The sequence below is a fragment of the Rutidosis leptorrhynchoides genome, chromosome 8 (genome assembly GCF_046630445.1).
Source record: "Rutidosis leptorrhynchoides isolate AG116_Rl617_1_P2 chromosome 8, CSIRO_AGI_Rlap_v1, whole genome shotgun sequence".
Taxonomy (NCBI): Eukaryota; Viridiplantae; Streptophyta; class Magnoliopsida; order Asterales; family Asteraceae; genus Rutidosis; species Rutidosis leptorrhynchoides.
Window position 1 is genome coordinate 136,314,126 of NC_092340.1, and position 19,635 is coordinate 136,333,760.

The 19,635-nt window shown below is 33.2% G+C and overlaps 1 non-coding gene across 1 annotated transcript; it reads left to right on the forward strand.

Annotated features, from left to right (window-relative positions):
• The first annotated feature begins 313 nt into the window (after positions 1–313).
• Positions 314–420, forward strand: LOC139865143 (small nucleolar RNA R71). The gene has a single exon (XR_011764667.1). It is a non-coding gene; the product is annotated as a small nucleolar RNA R71 (small nucleolar RNA).
• The last annotated feature ends 19,215 nt before the right edge of the window (positions 421–19,635 follow it).

Here is a 19,635-nt window from a genome sequence, read left to right on the forward strand (position 1 = left end):
TTTGATAATCTACGTAAAGTTTTTTTAAAACCTTTATCTATGAAATAAAGGTTATGGTTTGTTTTAAAAATGAATGCAGTCTTTGAAAAACGTCTCATATAGAGGTCAAAACCTCGCAACGAAATCAATTAATATGGAACGTTTTTAATCAATAAGAACGGGACATTTCAAGTGGGAAGCAGTGTTATCAATAATTTTGTAAGCTTCAGTTGCGGTTTTCTTCATAATGGAACCACCAGCTGTTATGTCGATGTCTTTTCTTGTAGCAACGTTGACACCTTGGTAGAATATTTGTACTATTTGATAAGTGTCTAAACCGTGTTGAGGACATCCTCTCAACATCCTTCCGAATCTTGTCCACGCCTCATATAATGTTTCATTTGGCTTTTGTGTGAACGTAACAATTTCTCCTTGAAGTCTCACGGCTTTAGATGCCGAAAAGAATCTTTGAAGAAAATTTTCAACTAAGACATCCCATGTGTCAATCGCCCCTTCAGGTAACGATTCTAACCAATCTTTGGCTTCTCCCTTTAAAGTCCGGGGAAACAACATGAGATATATCTGTTCATCCTCCACTTCTCGGATTTTGAATAGTGTACAAATTCTATTAAAGGTTCGAAGGTGTTCGTTTGGATCTTCTTTTGCTGTTCCACCGAATTGGCATTGATTAGTGACCATGTGTAGGATTTGTCCTTTGATTTCATAATCTGGAGCATTAACATCTGGCTTAATAATGGCGTGACCTTGGCCAGTGCGTTTAGCTCTCATTCGGTCTTCCATACTTAGAGGTTCTAGATTTTTCATAATTGAATTCGTTGAATACGAATCACTAGAGGACTCTAATTTAACGGTTTGTGGTTCAGGAGGAATAATTAGTGGTTCAGGATCTTGGAATTGTCCTTGAATATCCTCCGGGTTCTCAGTTGTGAAATCGGGTTCAAAAGATGGATTATCGAAAATTTGAGTTGGAGTTCTTGTTTGATTAGATGATGATTCTAAAGAAAAATCAACGGCGACAATATTGGCTAGATGTCTTGATCGAGTTACAGGCGGTGAACGTATGAAAGGTGGTGAACGTTTTGCTCGGTGCATTCACAGAATATCCTAGTAGTTATAAAAAAAATAAGAAAAACTTATATAAGTTGTCCAATTAATAGACTTTTCTGATTTTGCCCACGTTTCGAATAGCCAAAAGATGTAGCAGGTAGCCAGGACCCTTTAAATCGGAAGCGTAAAAATAAATGACAAAAATTAAAGTGCGTAAAATAAATTGCGATAAATAAAATGACAGAAAATAAAAGTGCGATGAAAAATACAATAAAACAATTATGCTTATTTAAACTTCCGTAACCATGATGTTTGACTTTTTGATTTTAATTAATTGTCCAATGGGTTAATTGTCCTTTGTCCTGGATTATTTGAAACCTATGTGGTTTTGTCCAAAATAGTTCACCGGTCATAATTATAAAATGCTCGGCAAATTATCCTTATACCCGAAGTCAAATATTCCAACTGATTAAGGATTTAAACTGTGACGCAGTTATCACTTCTGTCAACAATTACACCAGTTATCACTGTATGTAATCCACCCCTGTTTTAATTAGTTTATGAATATTAATTCATCCACTTGATCAGAATGAATAATCAATTACCCAACCCAATTGATTAATTAAATGATTATAACAGATTCCATATGAACGTCACTAAATAGGACAACCATAATCATTATTAATTATTAGGTTAATTAATTTTGAAGATAGGTTCGACAGACTCCAATGAGTTGTCACTCAATTAGACAATACCCCCCATCTATTAATAGTCAATAGTCCAATTTCCACAAGTGTCGGTCTTTTGCCCAAACCTTAATTATGGTCCAAAGTACAATAACCCCATCTTAATATTTTAGCCTAACATCACGATTACTTCGGCTCAAATAAGCATAATAATAACTTAGTTACGAGACATTAAATTAAAAAGGAAGAACATAGCTTACAGTGGTGATTAATCGCGTAGCGTTACACGGACAGAGTTCCTACTTTAAAACCCGTAAAACATTTCTTACAATAACCCAATTATTATTAATCTTAAATTAAACTTAATATTATAAATATAAATATAAATTACATAAGAAAGAAAGAAGATTGGAAAAAGGTGTACTTAAATTCATCGATTACATGGCCTTTTATAGGCAAATGATTAATTTGAATTTTCACTTATGACCCCTGAACTATGCTCAATTAACAACTTTTTATTATTTAATATTATTCTTATTATGAATTATTTAAATATTATATTATATTCTTTTGGATAGTTGACTTGTACTTTCAGCTCCGTTGCGTCGAGCGTTGAAAGTTGGTTCATGCCTCGGTTCCGGATTTTCGAACGTCCTTTCGTACAATTTTATATCGTGTACTTTACGTTTTGCGTCTTGTATTCTTGTAATTTTGAGACGTTCCTCATCAATAATTTGAACCTCTTGAATTGTATCTTGTACTTTTTAGCTTTTTGGACCTTTGTGTCTTCAAATCGTCATTTTCGCCTTTTGTCTTCTCACTTATTTAATATAAACGGATATCACTTGAAAATGGAACAATTGCAACTAAAATCTTGTCTTTCTTGGGGAATAATGCTATGAAATATATGTTCCTTTTTAGCCTTATCAGTTTCTACTGATGAGCTCTCCGTTTCTGCTACTGGTGTTGGTGCTACTGCTTTATCTACTGGTGGTACTGCTACTGGTACTGTTGCTTCTACTGCTGCTAGCTCTACTGGAGATAATGTGGTTACTGGTTCCACTGAGCTTACTGATAATGAGGAGTTAGCTACTGCTGATATTTCTGCTACTCCTCCTACTGTCTCTGGTATTGCTACTTCAACCACTGATTCTGTAGTGGTTGAGGAGATGATAATGGAACCTCCTCCTGCACTTGAAAAGGTCATTGGTAATATTGTTAAGGAGGTTCTTGATGTTGATATTTCTGGCACTACCACTGTTACTTCTCCAACTGATTCTATTGAGGAGATTATCACTGGTAGTGACCAAGATGACGTGGTGCTTACTGATGAGCTTATCGCAGCAAATGCTGCCTATTCTGCACATGTCATTGGTTCTACGGAACCCACTATGGATACTGGTACCTCTGCTACTGCCACCATTGATTCTTCTCAGGCTACTGCTTCTGCTGAGAAGAAACCATATGTGTGCTAGGTACCAGATCCTGATGAACTTGTACCTAACTTCGTCTATAGGGGAGCATCCATCACTCCTAGAGTTGCCTTACTGGTGGATCAGCTGACTATTGATCCCCAAAGTGCTATAGTCTCAGCCAGTAAATTACCAGAAGAGGAGCTGACTGAGCTATTATCTCAGTTGGATCGACCAGCAAGAGAAGAGATATATGAGAGGTTGGCCATGCTACAACAAATTAATGAGCAGCCATACTATCACTACTTTGGTATGGCTCCAGATGCTTCTCCATGGCCTGGTACATGGAGGCCTCTCAAGTTCATCATAGATCCAGCTACTGGTAAATGTGTTATGCAAAATGTCCCTGATTCGCCAGTACCTTCTGATTCATCAGCTTCTTCCTCATCATCTTCTTTATCTGATGGTGATGCTGATAAAGGTACTGGTAAGGGCGGACCAGTCACTCATGATAATGTGACTGGTTCCAAAGACAAACCAGTGGATCTAACTGATGATGCTGATAATAATGCTGACAAGAATACCAGTGGTTCTAAACTTTCGGGTGAAGGTAAAAATGATGGTGATCATGGTGACGAGTCAGATTCTAACCTTCCACCTCCACCACCCCACGGAGGTACTTCTATGTTGGCTGCTACTGATCGCCCCTCAACCAGCAGCTTTAATGCTGATGAGGTGGCTGCCATCTCCACTCTGGCTGTCTATAAGACATTAGCCGAAGTTACACCAGATCTACAAAGCACCATTCGCTCTGCTATTTTTGATAGAATGACTGAATCCATACGCAGAGCTGGGGAGGTTACCACTTCTACCATTGAAAACCAGCTCAAACAAGTATGTGGTTTTGCTAATCTAGCGGTGGATGCTATTGTCAAACAATTTGAAGAAGAGGAGGATCTCAAGAGGCGAATCATCTCTCATAATGAATATACTGATCATCTTTCCAGTCTTCAAACTGATCTTGATGCTGCTAATCGAAGGAATCTTTATCTTAATGAAGAGAATCGGGTATTGACAGAGAGGTTGGATTCGCAGGAACAGCAAATGGCTAATATGGTCCCTGTCTCTGCTTATCTTTAATTGGTGGAGACTATGCAACAAATGGCTGCCTTACAAGCAGATGTTAGGGCCACTGTTAATCAAATGGCCATGGGTGTTGCAAGAAATGAAGTTAGAACTTCAAATCTGTGTCTCCAACAATATGGTGTAGATCCTGGTGCCCATCTTTCTCCTGCTGATGCTGACTTGAACAACTTTGCATTTTCAGTGTATGAGTCAGACAGTGACCTTGATGCACATGTTTCCCCTGATCACCCTTCTGCCCCTGCTGATGACAAAAAGGGGGAGAAGAAGTCTAAAAAGAAGTTCAAAAAGAGAAAATAATCTGAGGGGGAGCATGAGCATGAAAAGGCTCCTAAACAGCAAATGAGAGATGGTGATGATGATGGTACTGGTACTGATCAAGGTGCTGGCACTAAGCCCAGCAATGCTCATACAGAAGCTGGTGTACAGGCAGCTGGTGAATCTCAACCCAGTGTGTCTGCCACATCAGTGGATGATATTGGTTCTGGCAGTAAGCCCAGTGATGTTTCTAAGCTGGCTGTTGCTGAATCTTTTATTGTCTCTCAAACGATTGAAAGGAAAATGAAAAGAAAACTAAAGAGACATCAGAAGAGACAGCAAGATTTAAATGATGCCTTTAATGCCAAATGGGAGGCTTATGTTGCTCGTAAGTATCACAGAATTGAACATAGAAGAAGCCTGGACCCAGACAAGTTGGATATTAATGATGAACTAATCAGCATTAAAAAGTACAAAAGAGATGCTCGTAAAATAAATGCTAAGTTCATGGTTAAGTATGACAAGAAAAGGGCAAAGCTGTATGCTGAGCGAGCAGACAGGATCAAAAGAATGACCCATGAAGAAATGAAAGATTATCTGCAATCTACTGGGTCAGGAGGAGTAAGAGCTGACGTGTTCATGAAATGGCTAGATGCAATATTGGAAACTAGCTTATCTTCTCGACCAGCATCTTCTGTTCAGCCAGCTATACAACAACAGCCAGCAGAAATAACAGACCTTGATGTTAATGATGTTAAGGGGGAGCATCTTGCTATTGTTCCCTATCTGCCTCCTGCTAATACTAATCAGTCAGCTGGTACTGAAGACACAGCAAGGAGGGTTGTGATAGAAGACCCAGCCAGTAGTGTGCTGCTGGATGAAACAAGTGTTGAAGACCCAGCCAAGGCGGCTGAGCTGGGTGTTAAACAAGATGATGATACTGTTGATCCTGCTGACTTCACAGTCTGGGGTAGAGGAGATCACTTATTTGTTCAATCACCTATCTCTCCCCGGACTCTTGCTTATTTAAACAGAACACAGGATGAACGTATTAATCAGTTTTCAGTGAGTTCTTCAGGCATATCAGAATCAATCATGTATCCTCCATCTTCCCCAAAGCCACATGATAAACACACGACTTGGGAAGATGATTCAGTTGCCTGTGGTGAGCCAAATCTATGAAAGGACCCGTTCGTATCGATTATAAATGATTCACAATAGTTGATTACATCGTGAGGTACTTGACCTCTATATGATACATTTTACAAACATTGCATTCGTTTTTAAAAGACAAACTTTATTTACATCGAAAGTTGACAACATGCATACCATTTAATAATACAACCAACTATAATTGACTTAATAATAATCTTGATGAACTCAACGACTCGAATGCAACGTCTTTCGAAATATGCCATGAATGACTCCAAGTAATATCTTTATAATGAGCAAATGCACAGTGGAATATTTCTTTCATACCTGAGAATAAACATGCTTTAAAGTGTCAACCAAAAGGTTAATGAGTTCATTAGTTTATCATAATCGATCATTTTCATCATTTTAATAGACCACAAGAATTTCATTTCCATTTCTCATAAATATCATGCATAAAAATCATTCATATGGATTGAACACCTGGTAACCGACATTAACAAGATGCATATAAGAATATCCCCTATCATTTCGGGACATCCATCGGACATGATAAAACAACATCGAAGTACTAAAGCATCCGCTACAACGGATGGGGTTTGTTAGGCCCAATAGATCTATCTTTAGGATTCGCGTCAATTAGTAGACTGGCTTACTAATTCTTAGGCTACCAAGCAAAAGGGGCATATTCGGCTTCGATCATTCAACCATAGAATGTAGTTTCAATTACTTGTATCTATTTCGTCAAACATTTATAAAAGCGCATGTATTCTCAGTCCCAAAAATATATATTGCAAAAGCATTTAAAAAGGGAGTAATGAAACTTACTATACGATATTTTGTAGTAAAAATATGCATACGACGGAACTGAACAAAGCAGGGTTGGCCTCGGATTCACGAACCTATATCATTTATATATATATATATATATATATATACACATATATATATATATACATATATATATATATATATACACACACATATATATATATATATACACATATATATATATACATATATATATATATACATATATATATATATATATATATATATATTAACACATAATTGTAATAAAATAAATTCATATATTATATCTTAAATTATATATCTTATATATTTAATTTGTATATATTTAAAATAGTTAATATTTATATAGTTTAATATTATATTTAAAATCAATAATTTTATATGTAAATATTTATATAAATAATCTTAATATATATAATTATACGTAATATTATGGTAGTTGTAATACATATACCCTTATATAGAAAATATTTATTTGTTATAATAATATTGTTAATATAAAAGTAATAATCATAATAATAATAATGATAATAAAATGATAATACTTATAATAATAATAATACTAATTAAAAAATGTTATATGTTAATAATGATATTAATAATTCTTGTAATAATAATAATTATATCAATAATATTAGTAATAACAATAATCTTAGTAATAATAAATATAATGATGAAATAATACTAATTATGATAAAAATAATGATACTTCTAAAAATAATAGTAATGATAATTTTATTAATAATGCTAAAAATAATAATGATAATATGGGTAATGATAATAATAATAATGATAGTTTTTAATAATAATAATAATAATAATAATAATAATAATAATAATAATAATAATAATAATAATAATAATAATAATAATCATAATAATAATAATAATAAAGATTTATACCATCATCATTTCTATCATGATCACATCATCATCATCATCATCATCATCATTAATTTCGCATCATTATCATAACCACTTCTTGATCATAATCTTCACCACTAAACCGTATCATCATCGATTATACCATTATCATCATCGTACACTTATTATTATTATTTCATGATCATCGTTAAACTTTATTAACTGAGATTGAGTTCATCTCCGGCTTCAAATGCATACAACCATCATCGTCATTAACATATACTTGTTATGATCTTAGTCTAATTATCATTATCATTAAAATCCAATCATCATCACATCTTAATTATAATTGTGCTCCTCCTCATTGTTATTATACAAATTCCACTATCAGCTTAATATCTAAAAAAGAATTTGGGCTTCGGCTCTCATGATAGCTTGGATCATATTCACATCGGCCCAACTAATAAACAAACACAGGCCAAGGTATAAGTCCGATTGATTTTGAGGCCCAAAAGTAATCAGGTTTAATAATAAATCGATGGATTGAATGGTGGGGTTTATTGCCAGCTAGCGTACATATCCATTAACCCTTTTTAATAATTCGGTGGGTTATCTGATTTGTGATTGTCGGTCAAACAGAAAAGTGGCAGCAATTAGTAACGATAACATAAATTTCAGGTTGCAACAACAACAATCGATCATGCGGCAGTAACAACAAACCAAAAGGCAGCAGTCTTCTTGGATTAATGGTACTCAAAATAAAAACAGCAAAACAGCAACAATTATTTTGATCATGTTTGGGTTTGGTTTTGAAAGTTGGTGTTTTTTTCGCAGACAGGAACATAAGGATTTCATAGGTGGGTCTCGATAGGACTAAATGGGTTTCATGTGTTGTGGGTTTATTCGAAACTGGAGGAAGAACCAAAAAAAATATAGCAGTAACAGATAACGTTAGAGGTGGTTTTGTGTTTGAGTGTCGAAGCAGTAGTTATCAATAGTCTCAGTATCATAAATGGCAGAAACAAGATGGCTGCAGGTTTTAGAGTTTCACGACAAAAATAAATAAATAAATATGATGGTGGCTTAATAGATGCAGTGGTCTATGGTGTTGTTTGCGGATGAAACAGAAAAATAATTGGTGGTGCATGGTTATCGATGATGTTGATGGGTGGTGGAGGATGGTTGTTTTGATGTTCGATTAATAAACAGAAAGTAGACGCAAATAAGGGCAGTGAGATGATGATCTTGGTGGTGGTTTACGAGGAGTAGAAACTGTAACAATGAAGCACTAAGGGTGGTGTTGGTGATTCACGGTGGTAACAAAATTGTAGGATGGCGAGGGTGAGGGTGGATTATCGTGGTTAGTGGTGGCGGTTTATGATGGTGTAGGTGGAAGATGGCGGTAGATAAATTGAATAGTGTTTGATGTACTCGTTGGTCACATAATAGAAAAGCTCGAGCAATTGCAACCCACTGGACGTTTGGGTTCTTGATGGTGATTATGAGGTTGGTGTTGCAAGGTGGTTCTAATGTGGTGATTTATATGCTTATGTAAAAATATGGATATGTATATATATAATATATATGTGCAATTGTTGGGTTTGGTATGAGTATGATCGAATCAGGAAAAAAATGATGGTGTTATAATAGTTTGTTGATTGAATATGGTGACTGAAAATGTATGCATAGATCTCATCTCATATATACATAAATATGAAAGAATAAAGTATCATTATAATATTAATTATATTAATTATAATATATAATAGTAATGAAACGTGTTTTGAAAAGAAATCAGTGGCCATAATTTTGTCTATCATGCCGACAATTTTATTACGCAGAATGTATTGTGCTCCGTTGTTAATCAGGGTGGGATTAAAAGTCTTCGGAAAAATCTCAAATTTTTATGTTAATTATCTTTATTTATTTTAGTCAATATGGTATAAAATTCGGTCATTAACTATTAAATAAAAAGTACATTAATTATTCTCTCCCAACCCCAAGTAAAATATAGTTAGTGTTAAAATTTATCAAATAACTTCTAAATATATTATTAATAAGCCTAAAATTTATAAAACTCATTTTCGGATCACCGTTTATTTTAAAATCACATAAGTTCGAATTTAACTTGCTTAATATATCAATCGGAACATCAAACTAGTATTATAATTATTTAATATTTATTTTTAATATACTTTTATTTATATATAGATATGTTTATAAATAATAATTATTATATATTTCATAACAACAACATTTAATATTTAAAATTATACTTCTAATTATTATTTATATATATACACACATATCTATTTACAAATAGTTGTTCATGAATCATCGAGAACTGTCGAAGGTTAATTGAATATATGAAACAGTTCAAAATTTTTGAGACTTCAACATTACAGACTTTGCTTATCGTGTTGGAAACATATAAAGATTAAGTTTAAATTTGGTCGAAATTTCCAGGTCATCACAGTACCTACCCGTTAAAGAAATTTCATCCCGAAATTTGATTGGGATGGTCATGGCTGACAATAAATATGTTTTCATGACGCATACGAGCTGAAAATTAAAGTTTTATCATCATCGAGTAATATAGACAAAACAATTTGTTTATGCGAAGCGTACGAGTGAAGTTATCACAAAAGAGTGAAATGAGAAAATAACATTTCGTCATATCTCTTGACGTAGATACAGTTGATTTCCGGAATTCTAGGGATTTAGAGAAAATTTTGTAATAAGATTTGATTCTTCGATAATTAAGGAAATTAGAATCTTTTTTGGTTAAATGCAATAATCTGTTTCGATTACTCTGTCGGACATTTCACTATAATTCCACCCTCTTCGTTTCCTTCATATTTTGGAGTTCCATACTTTTATTTTTCTCTTCCCGACTTTAAGTCAAGCGAATAATGATCCAGAATTTGTAGGTATGAAGTTTTGAATGAACATGACTAACGTTCTAAGAGAGAGAGATTGTAATCGCACGATCTTGATTGGTTAAATTACCAGAATTCAAGAGAAAATATAGAACTATCAAGAAAATATGTTCTTGATATGTTTATAGATTAGAAAGAATGTAAGAGTCGTGTAACATAGCACATGATGACATTATAATCTGTGAATCATCACGTTCTATTTAGAAACTCAGCATGACCTACTGTAATATAATCACGTTGATAAAGTGTCATTATATTATACTAACTCATGCTTCAGTTCCCATCGCTACTTCAAAAACATTCATCATTTAAATTCAAAATTTTTCAGAATTTAGAAACTAAAATAGTTTCCTTTTATGATATATCACAGATAGCGTGGAGAGATAATTAATATCGGATGAGAATATTTATGAAGATATCTTCTGAAATATTGAGAATATTTATAATGAAAGATATGATGATATCTTAGAATATCTAGAATCAGAAGATGATGATGAATATTGTTCGTAAGAGTTTAGAGTAAAGAGCAAAGTATTCGCTGAAAATTTCATCAGAAATAGAATCATCAGGATTCTTTATGTACAAGTTTAGTCCTTGTGATTTGTTCAGAGTCTCCTTCATGGTTTGCTCAATCCGTTTTCCAGTACAAATTTTCCATTGAGTGTTTCCATCACTCCATTCTTTATCATCAAACTTTTGACTGTTAAGACAGTCTTCAATTTTCACTGCTTCATCAGCTTTTTCAAAATTCAGAGTATTGATTCGTAGACTGGGTGCTTTTCAGAATTTCAGAATAGAAGATCATAATTCTAGGAGATAAATGTTACATGTATACATATAACTGTTGCTGTAGACATGCTGCGAGATTCGAAATACTGATTTGCTGATTCTCGGTAATTGGTATGGCAATTCTCGTTACAAGATGCGTATAAGTATATGACAGGGTTTTAATAAAAAAATATAATGGTTCTTCAGAGGAACTCAAGTCAATGAGTAATGAAGTTGCTGGTAAGTTTACTGCTAATGTGGTGGAATATACACGATTCTTCGGTAACGATGACTAAAGGCAACTTATATATCACGGTTATACAAAGGCTAATTCGGATGAAAGTTGAAGTTGATTTGCTAGAGCTGTGACAAAATTTGCTACTTTTAAAGGGATTACCGAGTTATTTTGGGTAATAATAATGCTAAGGAATTAGCACAACTACGTGTTAAATGTTTACTCAGTTGCCGAGAGTTTCTCAGGTGCATAACTATATGCATAAATCTTTCCTTCCGTAGGTGAAGTGCGGTTGATTCATCCTATCGATTGAGGTGTTTTCAAGAATCATGAAAGGTTTGAACGCAGATTGTAATCGTCAAGATACAAATGAGGTTTAAGATGAAATCAAGTGGCAAACTTGAAGAATTGTTTAGTTTCATATGTTATAATCAATATTTTAATTCATTTTAATTGTCCAATCTTGGTAGTTCACAGTTAGCAATCCACAGTTATTAACTCAATAATTCATATATATTTATAATATTCGAATTAATTAATACGTATCGTGACCCGTGTACATGTCTCAGACTCGATCACAACTCAAAGTATATATATTATTGTAGAATCAACCTCAACCCTGTATAGCTAACTCAAGCATTACTGCATATAGAGTGTCTATGGTTATTCCAAATAATATATATAGATGCGTCGATATGATATGTCAAAACCTTGTATACGTGTCCCGATATTTAAAGTGCGTAAAATAAATAACAGAAATTAAATGACGATAAATAAAATTGCGAGAATTAAAATTGCGATAAATAAAATGCGATAAATAAATTGCGATAAATAAATTGCCATAAATAAAAGGTAATACAGAATTAACAGTTAGCTAGGAACAGTTAGCTAGAATTTTGTTAGCGTGGATTCTTAACAAAATTTCTCGTAGTTAATTTGTTTGTTTCTAACAAATTTTATTTTGTCCAATGTTTTCTTCATTATGCCACTTGTTGGATTCTGGTAAGTCAAAATCCAAATATGAAATTGAATGGAAATGGTTATTCTGTGGTGAATGGATTCGTATATCTGTGGATGTAAGTAGGATAGTAAATGACTGTTGAATCAGATTCGAAGAATGTACAGTGTAACTTATTAATGTGAGATCTAAATATTCCTCGGGTACTACCTACCCGTTAAAATATTTTCACCATTAACAGTTTGTACAAAAGAATTTTTAATTACAATCTTTATAAAAACATATATACATATATATTTTCTTCAGATGCAATTATGGATTTAATGAGTTAATATGATATTAATCTCATTTGCTTTTCAGTTTGAGCTAGAATAAGTAATCTTTAAAACTTTTAGAAACTACATATTCTTCGCAGAATATTTCTTCAATGAAGTTATGGATCAATACTTCATCGTCCATTGTTGTTGGTACTCCTTGGTATCTATGGTGCGTATGTTGTTGATGTTCGTAGGACAGATTGTAATGTTAAGGTGTGGGATGCGGATGTTGCTGTTGGTGATGGTACTGTTGGTGCCAGTGATGTTGCTGAAGCTGGTACGTTTTGCACCATATTTTTCAAGGCTACAACTCGGGTGCGAAGCTCGTTAACTTATTACTCTGAGATGATTGTCGGTAGGAATGAGCGAATGAATAAGGTTTAGAATTGTAAATATGATATAGTCATGGCGAGATACTCTAGAAATGAAAGTGAAGATGGTGTTTCGAACTGGTTCACCGGTAAGTGCTTCGGGTTCTTCGTCAAGAGGGTAATTTGATTGGTGGAATGGATCGTCTTCTTCGCGTCTCCATTGATTAAGTCGACTACGAACCCATCCTCAATTCATCCAGAATTGATGATGGCTGATTAGTTGATCCATTCCAGTTACACTGCTTTCGGATTTCAAGTGGAAATCCATATCGGAATAGCTGTCGGAATTCGAGGAATTCGAACTGGTTGAGGGAACAATCTCGTACGATCAGATGAAAGATTTTCGATATGAAAAAGATTATAGGATGTAGATTAGTACCCTGCAATACATGATTTACGTATGCATATATAATACTAAAATCCCATAAGTTACGGAGGAATCTATGGAAACTATCAAGAAAAGTCTACAGTAACAGATACACTAAGATATGAATTTTTGTCTATACACTATTCATGCAATCAATGCAGTAAATTGTGTCTAGAATAAGAATGATAAGCAGATAATTTCCGACAAGAAATGAAAAGCAAAACTTTTGACATACAGACACGGTCGAAGTCCAGACTCATTAATGCATCATAACAACTACTAGTTAGACACACTAATGCAAGACCTGGTTCGCTAAGACCACCGCTCTGATACCAACTGAAAGGACCCGTTCATATCGATTATAAACGATTCACAATAGTTGATTACATTGCGAGGTACTTGACCTCTATATGATACATTTTACAAACATTGCATTCGTTTTTAAAAGACAAACTTTCTTTACATCGAAAGTTGACAGCATGCATACCATTTCATAATACAACTAACTATAATCGACTTAATAATAATCTTGATGAGCTCAATGACTCGAATGCACCGTCTTTCGAAATATGCCATGAATGACTCCCAGTAATATCTTTATAATGAGCAAATGCACAGCGGAAGATTTCTTTCATACTTGAGAATAAACATGCTTTAAAGTGTCAACCAAAAGGTTGGTGAGTTCATTAGTTTATCATAATCGATCATTTTCATCATTTTAATAGACCACAAGAATTTCATTTCCATTTCTCATAGATATCATGCATAAAAATCATTCATATGGATTGAACACCTGGTAACCGACATTAACAAGATGCATATAAGAATATCCCCTATCATTCTGGGACATCCATCGGACATGATAAAACAACATCGAAGTACTAGAGCATCCGCTACAACGGATGGGGTTTGTTAGGCCCAATAGATCTATCTTTAGGATTCGCGTCAATTAGTAGACTGGTTTACTAATTCTTAGGCTACCAAGCAAAAGGGGCATATTCGGCTTCGATCATTCATCCATAGAATGTAGTTTCAGTTACTTGTGTTTATTTCGTCAAACATTTATAAAAGCGCATGTATTCTCAGTCCCAAAAATATATATTGCAAAAGCATTTAAAAAAGGGAGTAATGAAACTCACTATACGATATTTTGTAGTAAAAATATGCATACGACGGAACTGAACAAAGCAGGGTTGGCCTCGGATTCACGAACCTATATCATTTATATATATATATATATATATATATATATATATATATATATATATATATATATATTAACACATAATTGTAATAAAATAAATTCATATATTATATCTTAAATTATATATCTTATATATTTAATTTGTATATATTTAAAATAGTTAATATTTATATAGTTTAATATTATATTTAAAATCAATAATTTTATATGTAAATATTTATATGAATAATCTTAATATATATAATTATATGTAATATTATGGTAGTTGTAATATATATACCCTTATATAGAAAATATTTATTTGTTATAATAATATTGTTAATATAAAAGTAATAATCATAATAATAATAATGATAATAATGATAATAAAATGATAATACTTATAATAATAATAATACTAATTAAAAAAAAATGTTAAATGTTAATAATGATATTAATAATTCTTGTAATAATAATAATTATATCAATAATATTAGTAATAACAATAATTGTAGTAATAATAAAAATAATGATAAAATAATACTAATTATGATAAAAATAATGATACTTCTAAAAATAATAGTAATGATAATTTTATTAATAATGCTAAAAATAATAATGATAATATGGGTAATGATAATAATAATAATGATAGTTTTTAATAATAATAATAATAATAATAATAATAATAATAATAATAATAATAATAATAATAATAATAATAATAATAATGATGATGATAAAGATTTATACCATCATCATTTCTATCATGATCACATCATCATCATCATCATCATTAATTTCGCATCATTATCATAACCACTTCTTGATCATAATCTTCACCACTAAACCGTATCATCATCAATTATACCATTATCATCATCGCACACTTATTATTATTATTTCATGATCATCGTTAAACTTTGTTAACTGAGATCGAGTTCGTCTCCAGCTTCAAATGCATACAACCATCATCGTCATTAACATATACTTGTTATGATCTTAGTCTAATTATCATTATCATTAAAATCCAATCATCATCACATCTTAATTATAATTGTGCTCCTCCTCATCGTTATTATACAAATTCCACTATCAGCTTAATATCTAAATAATAATTTGGGCTTCGGCTCTCATGGTAGCTTGGATCATATTCACATCGACCCAACTAATAAAGAAACACAGGCCAAGGTATAAGTCCGATTGATTTTTGAGGCCCAAAAGTAATCAGGTTTAATAATAAATTGATGGATTGAATGGTGGGGTTTATTGCCAGCTAGCGTACATATCCACTAACCCTTTTTAATAATTCGGTGGGTTATCTGATTTGTGATTGTCGGTCAAACAGAAAAGTGGCAGCAATTAGTAACGACAACATAAATTTCAGGTTGCAACAGCAACAATCGATCATGCGGCAGTAACAACAAACCGAAAGGCAACAGTCTTCTTCGATTAATGGTGCTCGAAATAAAAACAGCAAAATAGCAACAATTATTTTGATCATGTTTGGGTTTGGTTTTGAAAGTTGGTGTTTTTTCGCATACAGGAACATAAGGATTTCATAGGTGGGTCTCGATAGGACTAAATGGGTTTCATGTGTTGTGGGTTTATTCAAAACTGGAGGAAGAACCAAAAAAAATATAGCAGTAACAGATAATGTTAGAGGTGGTTTTGTGTTTGAGTGTCGATAGAAAAGAAAGATAAAAGTAACAAGCAGTAGTTATCAATAGTCTCAGTATCATAAATGGCATAAACAAGATGGCTGCAGGTTTGAGAGTTTCACGACAAAAATAAATAAATAAATATGATGGTGGCTTAACAGATGCAGCGGTCTATGGTGTTGTTTGCAGATGAAACAGAAAAATAATTGGTGGTGCATGGTTGTCGATGATGTTGATGGGTGGTGGAGGATGGTTGTTTTGATGTTCGATTAATAAACAGAAAGTAGACGCAAACAAGGGCAGTGAGATGATGGTCTTGGTGGTGGTTTACGAGGATTAGAAACTGTAACAATGAAGCACTAAGGGTGGTTTTGGTGATTCACGGTGGTAATAAAATCGTAGGATGGCGAGGGTGAGGGTGGATTATCGTGGTTAGTGGTGGCAGTTTATGATGGTGTAGGTGGAAGATGGCGGTAGATAAATTGAATAGTGTTTGATGTACTCGTTGGTCACATAATAGAAAAGCTCGAGCAATTGCAACCCACTGGACGTTTGGGTTCTTGATGGTGATTATGAGGTTGGTGTTGCAAGGTGGTTCTAATGTGGTGATTTATATACTTATGTAAAAATATGGATATGTATATATATAATATATATGTGCAGTTGTTGGGTTTGGTTTGAGTATAATCGAATCAGGAAAAAAAATGATGGTGTTATAATAGTTTGTTGATTGAATATGGTGACTGAAAATGTATGCATAGATCTCATCTCATATATACATAAATATGAAAGAATAAAGTATCATTATAATATTAATTATATTAATTATAATATATAATAGTAATGAAACGTGTTTTGAAAAGAAATCAGTGGCCATAATTTTGTCTATCATGCCGACAATTTTATTACGCAGAGTGTATCGTGCTCCGTTGTTTATCAGGGTGGGATTAAAAGTCTTCGGAAAAATCCCAAATTTTTATGTTAATTATCTTTATTTATTTTAGTCAATATGGTATAAAATTCGGTTATTAACTATTAAATAAAAATTACATTAATTATTCACTCCCAACCCCAATTAAAATATAGTTAGTGTTAAAATTTATCAAATAACTTCTAAATATATTATTAATAAGCCTAAAATTTATAAAACTCATTTTCGGATCACCGTTTATTTTAAAATCACATAAGTTCGAATTTAACTTGCTTAATATATCAATCGGAACATCAAACTAGTATTATAATTATTTAATATTTATTTTTAATATACTTTTATTTATATATAGATATGTTTATAAATAATAATTATTATATATTTCATAACAACAACATTTAATATTTCAAATTATACTTCTAATTATTATTTATATATATACACACATATCTATTTACAAATAGTTGTTCGTGAATCGTCGAGAACAGTCGAAGGTCAATTGAATATATGAAACAGTTCAAAATTTTTGAGACTTCAACATTACAGACTTTGCTTATCGTGTCGGAAACATATAAAGATTAAGTTTAAATTTGGTCAGAAATTTCCGGGTCATCACAATCTATTTAGAATGAATCCAGATGAAAGAGAGGCTTACAGACTGGAGATCACTGTACCTGAATTGCTTGAGCAAAGACAAGCAGCTATTTCTGAAAGGATACACCAAGTTAGATTACTGCATCATCCTCTTGATCAGCCATTCTACATCACTGCCTTAACTTATGACATTGAAATTGGCGTGTATCTAAATAACCGTGGTCAAAGGCTACATACTGATGAAGAGAAAGCTTAATTTCATGAGGCTCGACAACTGGGTATGGATCTAAGGCAGTATCGTGATGCCCTTAGAACTGAAGAGGGAAGGAAAATGATTGAAACAGCAAAGTCCCTGAATATTACTGCCGATGATTATCTTTTGGGCTTAGAAGTTGAAAGGCAAAGAAGGGAGGATGATGATGCTGAATATGCTGAAAGGGTAAGGCTTCAGGAAGTAGAAGCTAAATTCGCTGCTGATAAAAAGCAAGAGGCTGAGTCCCTCAAGCTAGCCAAAGCTATTGTTAAGGAATAAGATAAAGCTCTTGATGAACTGGAAGCTGCTGAGAAAGCACCTGCTACTGCTCCTATAGAAACTGAACGAACAATTGAGCTATCTGATCACTATTATAGGAGCAAGTATGGTGATGTACTGACCAGGAGATCAAATCCCAGCAAGATCATCAAAGTGCACAGAGGCACAAAAAGAGCTTTCAGTATCAGCAGGGAAGATAACATTCAAGAGAGGGTAGACTACACGGATTTGAGAACCTTCGGATTCAGTGAATGGATGGAGATATTGGAGTACTTCATTGGTAAAGCTGAAAGTGGTATTAAAAAGACATTGAAGCCATAACTCCAAGATCTCTTCAACAAAGCAACAAAATTTAGGAATGCACCAGTAGTAAACGTAGAAGAAGTACTTTCTCAAAAGCCTAAAGGAAAGAAATCTACTGGTAAAGGCCCACACAGAATAGATCACATCATTCTACCTCCTCATGTTCCAGTTTATGACCCTGCTGAGATGCCTTACTTGTGTTCCTGAAGCCTGGGCTGCCTGGAATGTAAAAGAAGAAGAGCTATCTGGTGATGAACTAGAAAAGGATAAAGATAAAGACAGATAACCTTCTAGTGCTTAAATTGTATCTTTTGTTACTTCATTTTTCATTATGATGTTTTGTAATTACTGTATATACATTGTTGTAATGATGATGAAATGAGTTAATCTTCAAAATCATATCAAGTTATAAGATATAGATAACTCAGCAAAAGATCCCAAAAACAAACTTAAAAGGAACAAATTTACTGCCTATTTTTTATTAGGTCCCTCTGTGCTGGCTTTAGTGTTTTATCTAAATGTCATAAGTTTTGTCATCATCAAGTAGGGGGAGATTGTTGAGTCCCCAAAATAATTAAGGATTTAATTATGACAAAACTGTAATTTATTTACACTAAAATGTTATGTGCAGCCAGCATAAGTTTATTTATGTATAGATAGCAAATATTGCTGTATCAAGTGTTCAGTATGCTGCCTAGTCTACCAGCACAAGGTAGAGTGTATTCTTTGAATCATCACTGGATGAGTACTCAGCAATTCAATAATATCAAGTGACTCAGCATAAGAAGAGCCAGTAAACCTGGTAAGCAGCATACAACACAAGACAGCCATGCTCCATTACAAGCATGGTGGTTTTCTGAGTAGTCTACATCAATTGTACTATTCAACAGAAGTCAAAGACAAAGTTGAACAGGAAAGGACACGCGTCGGCGGCTGACAAGTGGCCTTACAAGACCACGTGGGAATGCAGAAGTTTAACGCTTGTGCAGACATGTGCTATACTTTGTCAATGCCTAGGGAACACAACATTCTATTTGTTTAAACGAATAGTGGTGCCAAACCAAATTGGGGTGTTCCTGCAAATAGCTACCAAAGAGGAAA